Source organism: Salmo salar, chromosome ssa12 (genome assembly GCF_905237065.1).
Source record: "Salmo salar chromosome ssa12, Ssal_v3.1, whole genome shotgun sequence".
Taxonomy (NCBI): Eukaryota; Metazoa; Chordata; class Actinopteri; order Salmoniformes; family Salmonidae; genus Salmo; species Salmo salar.
In genome coordinates this window covers 81,828,884-81,842,220 of record NC_059453.1, presented here as the reverse complement: position 1 = coordinate 81,842,220, position 13,337 = coordinate 81,828,884, and the positions used below count along the sequence as shown (strand labels likewise).

The window sequence follows — 13,337 nt, the reverse complement described above, 5'->3', positions numbered from 1 at the left end:
TTTCCTAGAAATTATGACTGCAGACTTGGGTCTAGTTAATAAGAATTGTCCTGTTGTCCAAAGTCCAAGTTTAAGGCAATACATGTCCATAACAGGCACACACGAGCACTGCCTGTCGCACACGCACGCACACACACACACACACACACACACACACACACACACACAGAGACATGAGCTCAAATCAGCACCACAGACAGCGCAAGCACTGGTGTGCTTGTTTCAACCAGATTTTTATATTCTGCTTTAGGACCGGGTAGCAGCTAATTCCTTTTTGAAAATCTGAAAATGATGTCTTCCAATTCAATTTAAAACAAACATATTGAGGGCAATACACTGGTTAGCATTAATTTGGCTCCCATCACGTATTATATTAGCCTACTGCAGGTGTGTATGCACACGGTAACCTGGATACATTGCCCAAACAGCCTGTATGCAAAGCCAGAACAGTATTTTTCTGCACACTACCCTAGTTTGGCTAGGCACAAATACAGAACATCAGAGACAGGGACTTTAGTGGGAAAGAGTGCACTTCTCTATGGATATGTAAAACATACATACTTGTTCAGCAATTAGGTTACACCTAACAACTCCCGAGAGCCCAGAAAGAGAATACGAAATCTGTTAAAAGGCTGGGTGAAATTCAGAACGTGAACCAACCTTTTTTTTATTACCTTTATTTAACTAGGCCAGGCAACTAGGCTACCTACCTGTGTGATGTAAGTTAAAACAAAAACCTATGTCGTTTGCTGCGTCTTCCAACAAGAGCTTCGTAAAGCATTAGTGCACAAAATGTGAAGGTATGAGGCAGGGAGAAGATCAATTAGAAAGCGGTATTGCTTGCTATATAGTGCAATGACAAAACTACAAAGAATAGCCTTCCCTTTTGAATGTAGTCTAGCGAAAATGTGCTTTGAAATGCAATTCCAAATGAAACGCACGAAATTTCGCCACAGACTAAATAAGTATGAACTTTATATTCATGTAACCGGGAGAGAAAGCATTGACTGGTGTTCAAAACACTGGAAATCTAAGGCTTTTCGTGAAAATGCGCAAATCAACCAGCTGTGGTTCAACTAGGTAGCCTACTAGTTATACCTGCTGCTATGCGTTTAGTCAAATTATAAGTGGTCTGGACGTATTCGCCACCGAATAAACATTCCCCATTCATAGAATTAACACACAGTAGACTACGTGGCACAATAACTTTCATGGAACCTTACCTTCAACAGAGAAGACAGGGCAGGTTGCTGCAGGCAAAAGGAGAGGTTCTTCAAAACCAAGAGGACTGTGAAGACGTCCGGAACACAGGAATCTCAAATCGCTTTTGATACAGAACCGCTTGATGTCCAAACTGTTCCTCCCAGTGTAGATTTTGGCAGCACAAAAACGCCACACCATAGACCCCTCCCCCGCATAAATCACCATATGTATCAAATATGGTTGTTGTCATCCATAGTAGGTTATGTCTAGCCTATTTGTCTCAGGATAGACTATTGAATATGCAAGTGAATTAGACTATACCAATCTATTTGAGGTTTAATCCTTCAGGATTTGGGACAAATAAATTGTTGCCATTTTTTTTACTGAATGACTAAACTACAGTAGGCTATAGTAGGCCTACACCTATTTTATGTAAACATATAGTAGTTTCTTATTTCCAAGTGAACAATTGTACAACACATAGGAGAATATTGGACAGGCCACAAAGAGTCAAAACATAAAGCTACTTTACTTTAATAAGACTAATCAAGTGCCAAAAAATCTGTCTGCTCAAAGTGTAAATCATTACTTTACAGTAACATAATATGTGACTGCCGTTTCAACATGTAAGTAGGTAGGCTACTTTAAAGGTCTTCATTAGCGTGAAAATGACAGTGTTGGCGTTAGACATTTCCAGGCAGGTACTGGTAACAGATTTGGCACTGGAGGAAGCAGGTTGGACTGTAGCAGGTTGGACTGTAGTGGGAGCATCAGCATCCGGTAGACAGGCGAAGAGCTAGTACGCTCAACTGAAAGCATACTGTTCGTTTATAGTATACTAAAATTAACTAATAGTATGTAGTAATTAGATACCATACTCTAATGTTGTCTCTGTGTTCACCCCTTTAGATTTTTGTGTATTAGGTAGTTGTTGGGAAATTGTTAGATTACTTGTTAAATATTACTGCACTGTCAGAACTAGAAGCACAAGCATTTCACTACACTCGCTTTAACATCCACTAACCATGTGTATGTGACCAATAAAATTTGATATACTCATTAAATATATGGTATATAGTATGGGTATTCGAACACAGCTATGGAATCATGTAGTAACCAAAAGTGTTAAACAAGTTCAAATATATTTTTGATTTTAGACTCTTCAAAGTAGCCACCCTTTGCCTTGATGACAGCTTTGCACACTCTTGGCATTCTCTCAACCAGCTTCATGAGTTAATCACCTGGAATACATTTCAATTAACAGGTGTGCCTTGAAGGTTCATTTGTGGAATTTATTTCCTTCATAATGCATTTGAGCCAATCAGTTGTGTTGTGACAAGGTAGGGGTGGTATACAGAAGATAGCCCTATTTGGTAAAACACCAAGTCCATATTATGGCAAGAACAGCTCAAATAAGCAAAGAGAAATGACAGTCCATCATTACTTTGAAAGTTTCTTCAAGAGCAGTTAAAAAACCATCAAGCACTATCATGAAACTGGATGTCATGAGGACCGCCACAGGAAAGGAAGTTAAAGTTACCAGCCTCAGAAATTGCAGCCCAAATAAATGCTTTGCAGAGTTCAAGTAACAGACACATCAACATCAACTGTTCAGAGGAGACTGCGTGAATCAGGCCTTGCTGCAAAGAATCCACTACTTAAGGACACCAATAATAAGAAGAGGCTTGCTTGGGCCAAGAAACACGAGCAATTGACATTAGACTGGTAGAAATCTGTCCTTTGGTCTGATGAGTCCAAATTTGAGATTTTTGGTTCCAATCACTGTCTTTCTGAGACGCAGAGTACGTGAATGGATGATCTCCGCATGTGTAGTTCCCACCGTGAAGCATGGAGGAGGAGGTGTGATGGTGCTTTGCTGGTGACACTGTCAGGGATTTATTTAGAATTCAAGGCACACTTAACCAGCATGCCTACCACAGCATTCTGCAGCGATACGCCATCCTATCTGGTTTGCGCTTAGTGGGACTATCATTTCTTTTAACAGGACAATGACCCAACACACCTCCAGGCTGTGTACGGGCTAAGAAGGAGAGTGATGGAGTGCTGCATCAGATGACCTGGCCTCCACAATCACCCGATCTCAACTCAATTGAGATGGTTTGGGATGAGTTGGACCACAGAGTGAATGAAAAGCAGCCAACAAGTGCTCAGCGTATGTGGGACCTCCATCAAGACTGTTGGAAAAGCATTCCTCATGAAGCTGGTTGAGAGAATGCCAAGAGTGTGCAAAGCTGTCAATGCAAAGTGTGGCTACTTTGAAGAATCTAAAATATATTTTGATTTGTTTAACACTTTTTGGTTACTACATGATTCCATATGTGTTATTTCATCGTTTGTCTTCACTCTTATTCTACAATGTAGAAAATAGTACAAATAAAGTGAAACTCTTGAATGAGTAGGTGTCCAAACTTTTGAGTGGTACTATATACAGTTGAAGTCGGAAGTTTACATACTTAGGTTGGAGTCATGAAAAAAAAAATTCAACCACTCCACACATTTCTTGTTAACAAACTGTCGGTTAGGATATCAACTTTGTGCAAGAGAAAAGCAATTTTTCCAACAACTGTTTACAGACAGATTATTTCACTTATAATTCCCTGTATCACAATTCCAGTGGGTCAGAAGTTTACATACACTAAGTTGACTGTGCCTTTAAACAGCTTGGGAAATTCCAGAAAATTATGTCATGGCTTTAGAAGCTCCTGATAGGCTAATTGACATAATTTGAGTCAATTGGAGGTGTACCTGTGTATGTATTTCAAGGCCTACCTTCAAACTCAGTGCCTCTTTGCTTGACATCATGGGAAAATCAAAAGAAACAACAGTGCATGATGTAGTGCTGTAGGTAAAGTGCCTCTTACAGACAGTGGTGCAGGGGTGGGAGCACTTACAGGGGCCATAGCATGGGTGGGGGAACTCAGAGGCTGTAGACAACTTGGTTGGGATACAAGCATCTTGAGTCTGTAAAAAATGTGTAATTGCATTAAGATTATTGAAGGTTATACCGTTATAAAAACAGATCATTACAAACCAAGCTTTTGACATGCTAGCTAGTATTTTATTTACCTAAGCAGGCTTCCTTGCCAAGTTAAGGTTTGGTCTTGCTGCAGACACAATAGCCCCTAAAACCTTTGCTTATGGAATTGCAAAAGAGAGAAAACCCTATTGGTCACAATGAACAGAGGAGGAAACCATGTCACCTGTCAAAAATATTATCTGAATCAGTGTTCTATCATGGCAGCAGAGCCATAGTAGTTGAGGACAAAATAGTTTGACAACATTTCAATGCATGTTCAATGCAGTCCTCAATGGAGGAATCTGAACAGCAGCCATAGATGCAGGTGCTTGCGGAGCTGTAGGTGCTGGCCCAGCAGGTCCATTGGTAGAAACCAGCTTCTAAATATAGGAAGGGGGGGTACAGAGACGACATTAGATTATGGTATCTAATTACAGTAAATTAGAAAAGAGAATACATGTTTTAGTCTGAGTTTTATTTATTTGACCTGGGAATGAAACCCACAGACACATCCCTGAAGCCCCCCGAGTAGAGTTCTCCACGGACCTGCATTGGACAATTCTCTATCTGTAACAATACTTAAGGAAGCCTGTGTTAGGAAGTCCCTTGCTGGTGACTTCACCATCTCAAAGAACTCTCAAGCAGCTCACCCCACTACCCATTCCCCACACCAGGAGTCAAGGGGTGATGAACTCTGGTTCTCTCTGGAACAATCTACACAAAATACGCTAATGTCAAAGTGAAAGAAAAATTATAACATTTGTAAAAAAAAATAAAAATAAATATATATATATATATTATTTTTATTAAATATATATATATATATTGGCAGCGATTACAACGGTGAGTCTTTCTGGGTACTGTAAGTCTCTAAGAGCTTTCCACACCTGGATTGTGCCACATTTACCTATTATTCTTTTCAGAATTCTTCACGCTCTGTCAAATTGGTTGTTTATCATTACTATACAACCATTTTCAGGTCTTTCCATAGATTTTCAAGCAGATTTAAGTCAAAACTGTGACTCAGCCACTCAGGAACATTCCTTGCCTTCTTGGTATGCAACTCCAGTGTAGATTTTGTGTTTTCGGTTATTGTCCTGCTGAAAGGTGAATTCATCTCACAGTGTCTGGGGAAAAGCAGACTGAAACAGGTTTTCCATTAGAATTTTGACTGTGTTTAACTCCATTCAGTTTCTTTTCATCCCCAGTCCTTACCGATTACAAGCATACCCATAACATGATGCAGCCACCACAGTGCTTATAAATATGGAGAGTGGTACTCAGTAATGTGTTACATTGGATTTGCACCAAACATAACACTTTGTATTCTCAACAAAACGTTTTTCTTTTGCAGTATTACTTTACTGCCTTGTTGCAAACAAGATTCATGTTTTGGATTATTTTTAATTATGTACAGGTGTCCTTCTTTTCACTCTGTAATTTAGGTTAGTATTGTGGAGTAACTACAATGTTGTTGATCCATCCTCAGTTTTCTCCTATCACAGCCTTAAACTTCTTTGAGATCGGTGTCCCTTCCATGGGACGGTTGAGCTAACGTAGGCTAATGTGATTAGCATGAGGTTTTAAGTAACAAGGAAATTTCCCAGGACATAGACATATCTGATATTATCAGAAAGCTTAAATTGTTGTTAATCTAACTGCACTGTCCAATTTACAGCAGCTATTACAGTGAAATAATACCATGCTATTGTTTGAGGAGAGGGCACAATTTTGAACATGAAAAGTTAAAAACTCTTTAACTGCCACCATTTGCTTCATGGTGAAATCTCTGAGCGGTTTCCTTCCTCTCCGGCAACTGAGTTACTGTAGGAAGGACGCCGGTATCTTTGTAGTGACTGGGTGTATTAATACATCATCAAAAGTGTAATTAATAACTTCAATATGCTCAAATAGATATTCTTTGTCTGCTTTATTATTATTATTTTTACCCAAGTGGGTAGGGGGGTCCTGAGTGGCGCAGCGGTCTAAGGCACTGCATCTCAGTGCTAGAGGCTTCACTACAGACCCTGGTTCGATTCCAGGCTGTGTCACAACCGGCCGTGATTGGGAGTCCCATAGGGAGGCGCACAATTGGCCAAGCATCATCCGGGTTTGGCTGGGGTAGGCCGTCATTCTAAATAAAAATTTGCTAAGTGATTTGCCTTATTAAATATAGGTTATGGGATTGGACCCTTTTTTCAATTTTCGCCTAAAATGACATACCCAAATCTAACTGCCTGTAGCTCAGGACCTGAAGCAAGGATATGCATATTCTTGATACCATTTGAAAGGAAACACTTTGAAGTTTGTGGAAATGTGAAATCAATGTAGGAGAATAACACATTAGATCTAGTAAAAGATAATACAAAGAAAAAACATGCGTTTAAAAAAAAAATGTATCTTTGAAATGCAAGAGAAAGGCCATTATCACTTTGGAGTCTAGGCATAATTTGGATTTTAGCCACTAGATGGCAGCAGTGTATGTGCAAAGTTTTAGACTGATCCAATGAACCATTGCATTACTGTTCAAAATGTTGTATGAAGTCTGCCCAAATGTGCTGAATTGGTCAGTTGATACATTTTCAAGTACATAACTATACAGAACATATAAAAATGATATGGTAATACTTTTTTTTAGTTTACACACTCCCAGGAATGTCATAAATGATGGATAAGTAGCTTGTCTACAGAAAATACACAAACCTTCTCACATCTAGATGGGCGGGTGTTGACACCAGACATCTATTCTAACAGACATAGAATGAGAGCTAGCTGTTCCATACTATCTTGCCAACTAGCCTATTAGTGACACTTCCTCAGTTCACATTTGAACGTTTTTCACTTGTTAATGCAATTATTTTCTTATTGAGGTAGAGATAGAAACCCTTAACAAAATCCCAAGACATTTGACTCATACGAAATCATTCTCTTGCTCTTTCCTCCAATCTTACAGTAACAAGCAATGGGTTACCATCTGATTTCTGCCCAAGGTCCTTTACAAACAAGGTAGTATGAAAAGACAGTGAAGTTGTTAACATAATGGATAATAACTCTGGGGCATTCACGTAAAAAGAAGTCCCCTCGAAGGTATCTCGTGTTGTCCTGTTAGCATATCAATACTCCCAGCTCCCTAGTGAAAACCCACTGACCAGAATAGAAAGGATGTGGCAAGGGTAGATCTCAGTTTCATCATCGGGAGAGAATGTGCTGGGGACACAGGAATATAAACTACATGCCCACAATTATCAGAAGAGTTTACATAATTAAGGTATTAATTTCATGTAATTATTGCAAAAAATCCAGAGGGACACAAAGTGTTATATTATGAACTTCCTGATATTGAACAACCTGGACAAGGGTTGAATAGCTCTGTAATATTATATGGTTCCAATAGATAGAATGAGAAAGTGACTTAAATTCACTCAGTCAAGCCAGTGTTGCCTCATTATGGTTCTTTGGCCACGCCTACTGTTTTACTCCCCTGCCAATGTATGGTATTGGCTTTCTTAAAAAACACACACACACACACACACACACACACACACCTCTCAACTGAAAAAGTGTTATTCTCTAATACTGATTGTTTTCTTCACCAGAGCCGAAAGATATTTTAATGTTTTTGCTGTTAATATGTGCCAATAAATCAACTGTTTGATTTCTATGAAATATGACCTATAATTAATTACAATATGAGTGAAATAGTTTGTTCCAAAAAAATTGTAATTAAGTATGCTAAAAAGCAGCTTTTCTGTGTTGGAATTGTGTGGGCGTACCCCAACAGAATGGTAAGGGCGTATACCGGTCTTTAAAAATATTCACCGCTGATTGGCCTGCTCATCCTCCTCAGGAGGATGACATTCTCTATAAGGAAATAGCAAGCATTTCTGAAACAGTCTGTTTGACATAGAAGCTTGAGGTTGGGTTTTTTAGGTGTTTCTTCTCCAATTTATGCTTTGGCCACAAATGCGAGTGTAGAATGAGTCAACAACATTATTTAGGTATGAGTTAACAAAATATGAACACAATTGTCCTAGGTCAGAGCCATTGCAGTTGACTGCAGATGAAAATTCAAACCAAGTGGTGTACTTAAGTAGTACTTTAAAGTATTTTTACCTAAGTCATTTTGGGGTATCTGTACTTTACTATTTATACTTTTGACAAATTTTACTTTACTACATTCTTAAAGAAAATAATGTACATTTTATTCCACACATTTTCCCTGACACCCACAAATACTCTTTAAATGTTGAATGCTTAGAGGACAGGAAAATTGTTAAATTCACACATTTATCAAGAGAACATACCTGATAATCCCTACTGCCTCTGATCTGGCATACTCACTAAACACAAATGCTTGGTTTGTAAGTGTCTGGTGTTGGAGTGTGCCCCTGCTTCTCTGTAAATAAAAAAACAAGAAAATTGTGCCGTCTGGTTTGCTTAATATAAGGACTTTGAAATTATTTACACTTTTACTTTTAATATTTAAGTATATTTTAGCAATTACATTTACTTTTGATACTCAAGTATATTTAAAACAAAATATTTTTAAGACTTTTACTCAAATATTATTTTACTGTGTGACTTTCACGAGTCATTTTCTATGAAGGTATCTTTACTTTTACTCAATTGAATACTTTTTTCAACACTGTTCAAACCCAGACTAATTGAAATATGACTGTTGACCATCCTACTCACATTCATTCTCTTATTTACAACTCAAAGGACTCTGCCAGATTTATATTTTAAAATGTCTAGAGTAGTAGCTATGCTTTTGCCTTTACAATAGACTGTCCCAAACCTTGTGTTAGAGTAAAAACCATTTTTCTATACTGTAACTCTAATTTCCAGAAAAAAACATGCAAGTTAACTCCCAGTACAGAATCATCACTCTCTGACCATTTTAACTGTTACATTCCCCAGCAAGAAAACCAAACATTGTCACAAACAGAAAGGGGAACTAACAGATTCATAAGACTGCTGAACAATTAATCAAGTGGCCATCCGGAATATTTACATTGACCCCCCCCCCATATTTGTTTATACACTGCACTGCTGCTACTCGCTGTTTATTATCTATGCATAGTCACTTTACCCCTACATGTACAAATTACCTCAACTAACCTGTAACCCCGCACAGTGACTCGGTACCGGTAATATATATATATATATATATACATACATACATACATATACACATATACATATACACACACACTTTTTTTACACCTTTATTTTACTAGACAAGTCATTAAGAACAAATTCTTATTTTCAAATGACGTCCTAGGAACAGTGGGTTAACTGCCTTGTTCAGGGGCAGAAGGACAGATTTTACCTTGTCAGCTCTGGGATTCGAACTTGTAACCTTTCGTTTACTAGTCCAACACTAACCACTAGGCTACCTACCGCCCCATATATAGCCTCGTTATTATTTTGTGTTCGTTTTTATTATTTTTTACTTTAGTTTATTTGGTTAAGGGCTTGTAAGTAAGCATTTCACAGTATGGTCTACACCTGTTGTATTTGGCGCATGTGACAAATAAAGTTTGATTTGAGATTCACTAACAACCAAAACAGGTAGTTTTTAGGAGGGCTTCTGAAAGACACTCATAGGGTTGTCCACTGAAAGTTGTCTTACAACAACGACATAAAAGACACCCACCATGAACGCCCACTAAATTTGCCCAAGAACAAGCAAACGAAATAAAAACCCACACCAAACTTAAAGACAGGAAGCAAACCAAAAAGTGGAGCAAAACAAAAACACGGAAAATAGGATGAATAATTGTTGTCTCAAAATCAAAGTAGGGAGCGCCAACTAAAGGTGTTGACCCTCCACATCTCTCAAGAAAACTGAAGCACTAGGCCAGCCACTCTTAAATATCACCTAGGCCAGCACAGGTGCAACACCCTCCGACTAACGAGTTGGACAAGCCAGCACAGGTTTAACACATACTGACTAACGAGGTGACAATCGGTGCGCCCTACGTTCTAACGTGCTAAAAGTCCAACCTCAAAACATAAATGGAAAAACCAAAACCTGTAACGTCAACACACAAACATACAGGCACACACAAACACACACACAACACATTTTCCCTGAGGATGCTGGGGATTTTTAAAAGCATGTCTTAGTCATCAATGATAAAAAGAGAAGAACTCACAGATTTTTGTGTGACTAATGCATCATATCAAGAAGCTAGAAGGGTATTACAGATAATATGTATTTATTCTCACTTTGACACATTTCTAAAAATGTAAAGGAAGATTCTCAAAAATTGAGGGCAAGGCATCATTATTAATTCATAATTATTTAATTCAATCAATTAGAGTCCTCATTGTAGTATTGTGTTGTCCTGTGGCACCTGGCTACCTTGCGGGCAAAAATTGGTTTCCTCCTTTTTTTATATTTACTTCATCAATGTAATCCCATTACTTCAAAATGGCCAGTAGGTTGAATTTGCAAGAGGTTTATAACATACCAAAGTTTGGTTATTCCATGTTGAATTCCACCTTCGTTGACAACCTAAATGTCAACCAAAACTGGATGTTGACCTGACAACCTGCTGAGAGATTTAAAAATTGCTCTCAGTAATGATATTAATCTTGTGCACCTGAAAGGGCAGTATCTTACAAACCTGCCAAAGAGAATGACCTTCATGTCTCCTGTGATCATGTGGGGCTTTCAACACATTCACAACACAGGAGGCTGCTGAGGGGAGGACGGCTCATAATAATGGCTGGAATGGAGTGAATGGAATGGCATCAAACAAATGGAAACCATGTGTTTGATGTGTTGGATACCATTACATTTATTCCATTCCAGCCATTACTATGAGCCTATCCTCCCCAATTAAGGTGCCACCAGCTGCATGTGATTCACAACTCAACAAATTTGCTGTCGTCACCTTGCATGTCCTCATCATGACTGGTTCAGCTCATTGTCGTCCTCATCATGGCTGGTTCAGCTCATTGTTGTCACCTTGCATGTCCTCATCATGGCTGGTTCAGCTCATTGTCGTCACCTTGCACGTCCTCATCATGGCTGGTTCAGCTCATTGTTGTCACCTTGCACGTCCTCATCATGGCTGGTTCAGCTCATTGTTGTCACCTTGCATGTCCTCATCATGGCTGGTTCAGCTCATTGTCGTCACCTTGCACGTCCTCATCATGACTGGTTCAGCTCATTGTTGTCACCTTGCACGTCCTCATCATGGCTGGTTCAGCTCATTGTTGTCACCTTGCACGTCCTCATCATGGCTGGTTCAGCTCATTGTTGTCACCTTGCACGTCCTCATCATGACTGGTTCAGCTCATTGTCGTCACCTTGCACGTCCTCATCATGGCTGGTTCAGCTCATTGTTGTCACCTTGCATGTCCTCATCATGACTGGTTCAGCTCATTGTCGTCACCTTGCACGTCCTCATCATGGCTGGTTCAGCTCATTGTTGTCACCTTGCATGTCCTCATCATGGCTGGTTCAGCTCATTGTTGTCACCTTGCATGTCCTCATCATGGCTGGTTCAGCTCATTGTCGTCACCTTGCACGTCCTCATTACATTTTTACATTTTTTTTACATTTTAGTCATTTAGCAGACGCTCTTATCCAGAGCGACTTACAGTAGTGAATGCATACATTTCATACAATTTCATACATTTTTTTCTGTGCTGGCCCCCCGTGGGAATCGAACCCACAACCCTGGTGTTGCAAACACCATGCTCTACCAACTGAGCTACAGGGAAGGCTATGAGCTGGCTCAGCTCATTGGCAACATGACCTTAATCAACCTATCAGATGACATAGAGAACAGTAGATTGAAAACGCAACTGCAATATGAATAATTAAGCCCACCTAAAGAGGAAGTAGTTTTATGCAACTAAGCCACAAGCCCCATGACCACTATTAAGCTGGTATGTATTTCCTCTTGTGTCAGATGAAACCTCCAATATGCAATTTATAAGCTTACATTCCAATGTTCTACTCATAGAACATTGGAACATATTATACAACAATGGTCCTTTTAATTTCGAGCATAATATTCAATGTAAAAATGGCAAATTGTATCATCAGATAGAATCAACATAAGTTCTAACTGATCTTAAGGTTGATCAGCTATTTTAAAAGGGACATTTTTTATGTCCCTTTTAATATGAATCTGCTCCTCATAGTTTCTTATTTTCCAAGTTATTTTGAAGATTATACACTTTTACTGGAGCGTATTCTCCAATCTTAAGAGGTAAACACTTTTCAAACGCTACTCAAAGTTTATCTGTTTTCGGTGGCTATGAATAATGATTAATGGCAAAACTACACTCTGCAAATACAGTCACTGTTCAGTGGAAAAAGACAAATCAGAGAGATGCTTTTTATATTCAGACCTTTAAATCAGGACCTGACCTGTCTCTAATAAATGACACCCCGGACTAGCTGTGTAATTTATGAGCTGCCTCAACAAATTGCTTCACAAGGGACCAGAGAAGCACGTCTCAGGCAGATGAAACCCATGGAGACTGAGCCTCACACACACAGATACACTGATCTGCCTCTCTTTCACACACAGCTGCCCTATCTCTGCTACCTCATCAGTCAAATTTTACAAATTATGTGAGATAATCTTAGTTATACCTAAACAGCTATACCAACCCTGAAAGCTGCTTAACAAGATTTGATTACCCCTACTCATATACATTTGCTTTAGTTTCTCTTATTGTAATGGCTGTTGATGATTTCCCATGATTGAGAAAAGAAAGACTGTAAATGTGGTTTGCCAGGGCTTCTTTTGTTGCCTTAAGCATTAGTGGTGTGTTATTATGTTTCAGAAACATTCTTTCTTCTTCTGATTAAATTTTCACAGACCCGCTTGTTACAATTTCGATGAGGCTCTCTTGTTCAGGTATCGGGAAGAGGACTGGAGGCAGGGCATGAAAGGGATAATGAATCCAGTTGTATGTCTCATCCGTTTCGGGAAAGTACCTGCGTAGTTGCACACCCATCTCACTCAGGTGCTTCGCTTATATCACATTTGACATTGAGTTCATTTGCACACAAAAAATCATGCAATGATGGAAAGACTTGTGTGTTGTCCTTGTTAATGCAGAC

General features: G+C 39.0%; 1 protein-coding gene across 1 annotated transcript in view; it reads right to left on the bottom strand.

The window, feature by feature from the left end:
* Positions 1 to 1,430, bottom strand: part of LOC106565728 (contactin-4) — a 114,539-nt gene extending 113,109 nt beyond the window's left edge. The window contains exon 1 of the mRNA XM_045691840.1: positions 1,224 to 1,430. The gene's annotated coding sequence lies outside the window, so the exon portion shown is untranslated. The remainder of the gene's footprint in view (positions 1 to 1,223) is intronic.
* Positions 1,431 to 13,337: the final 11,907 nt, after the last annotated feature.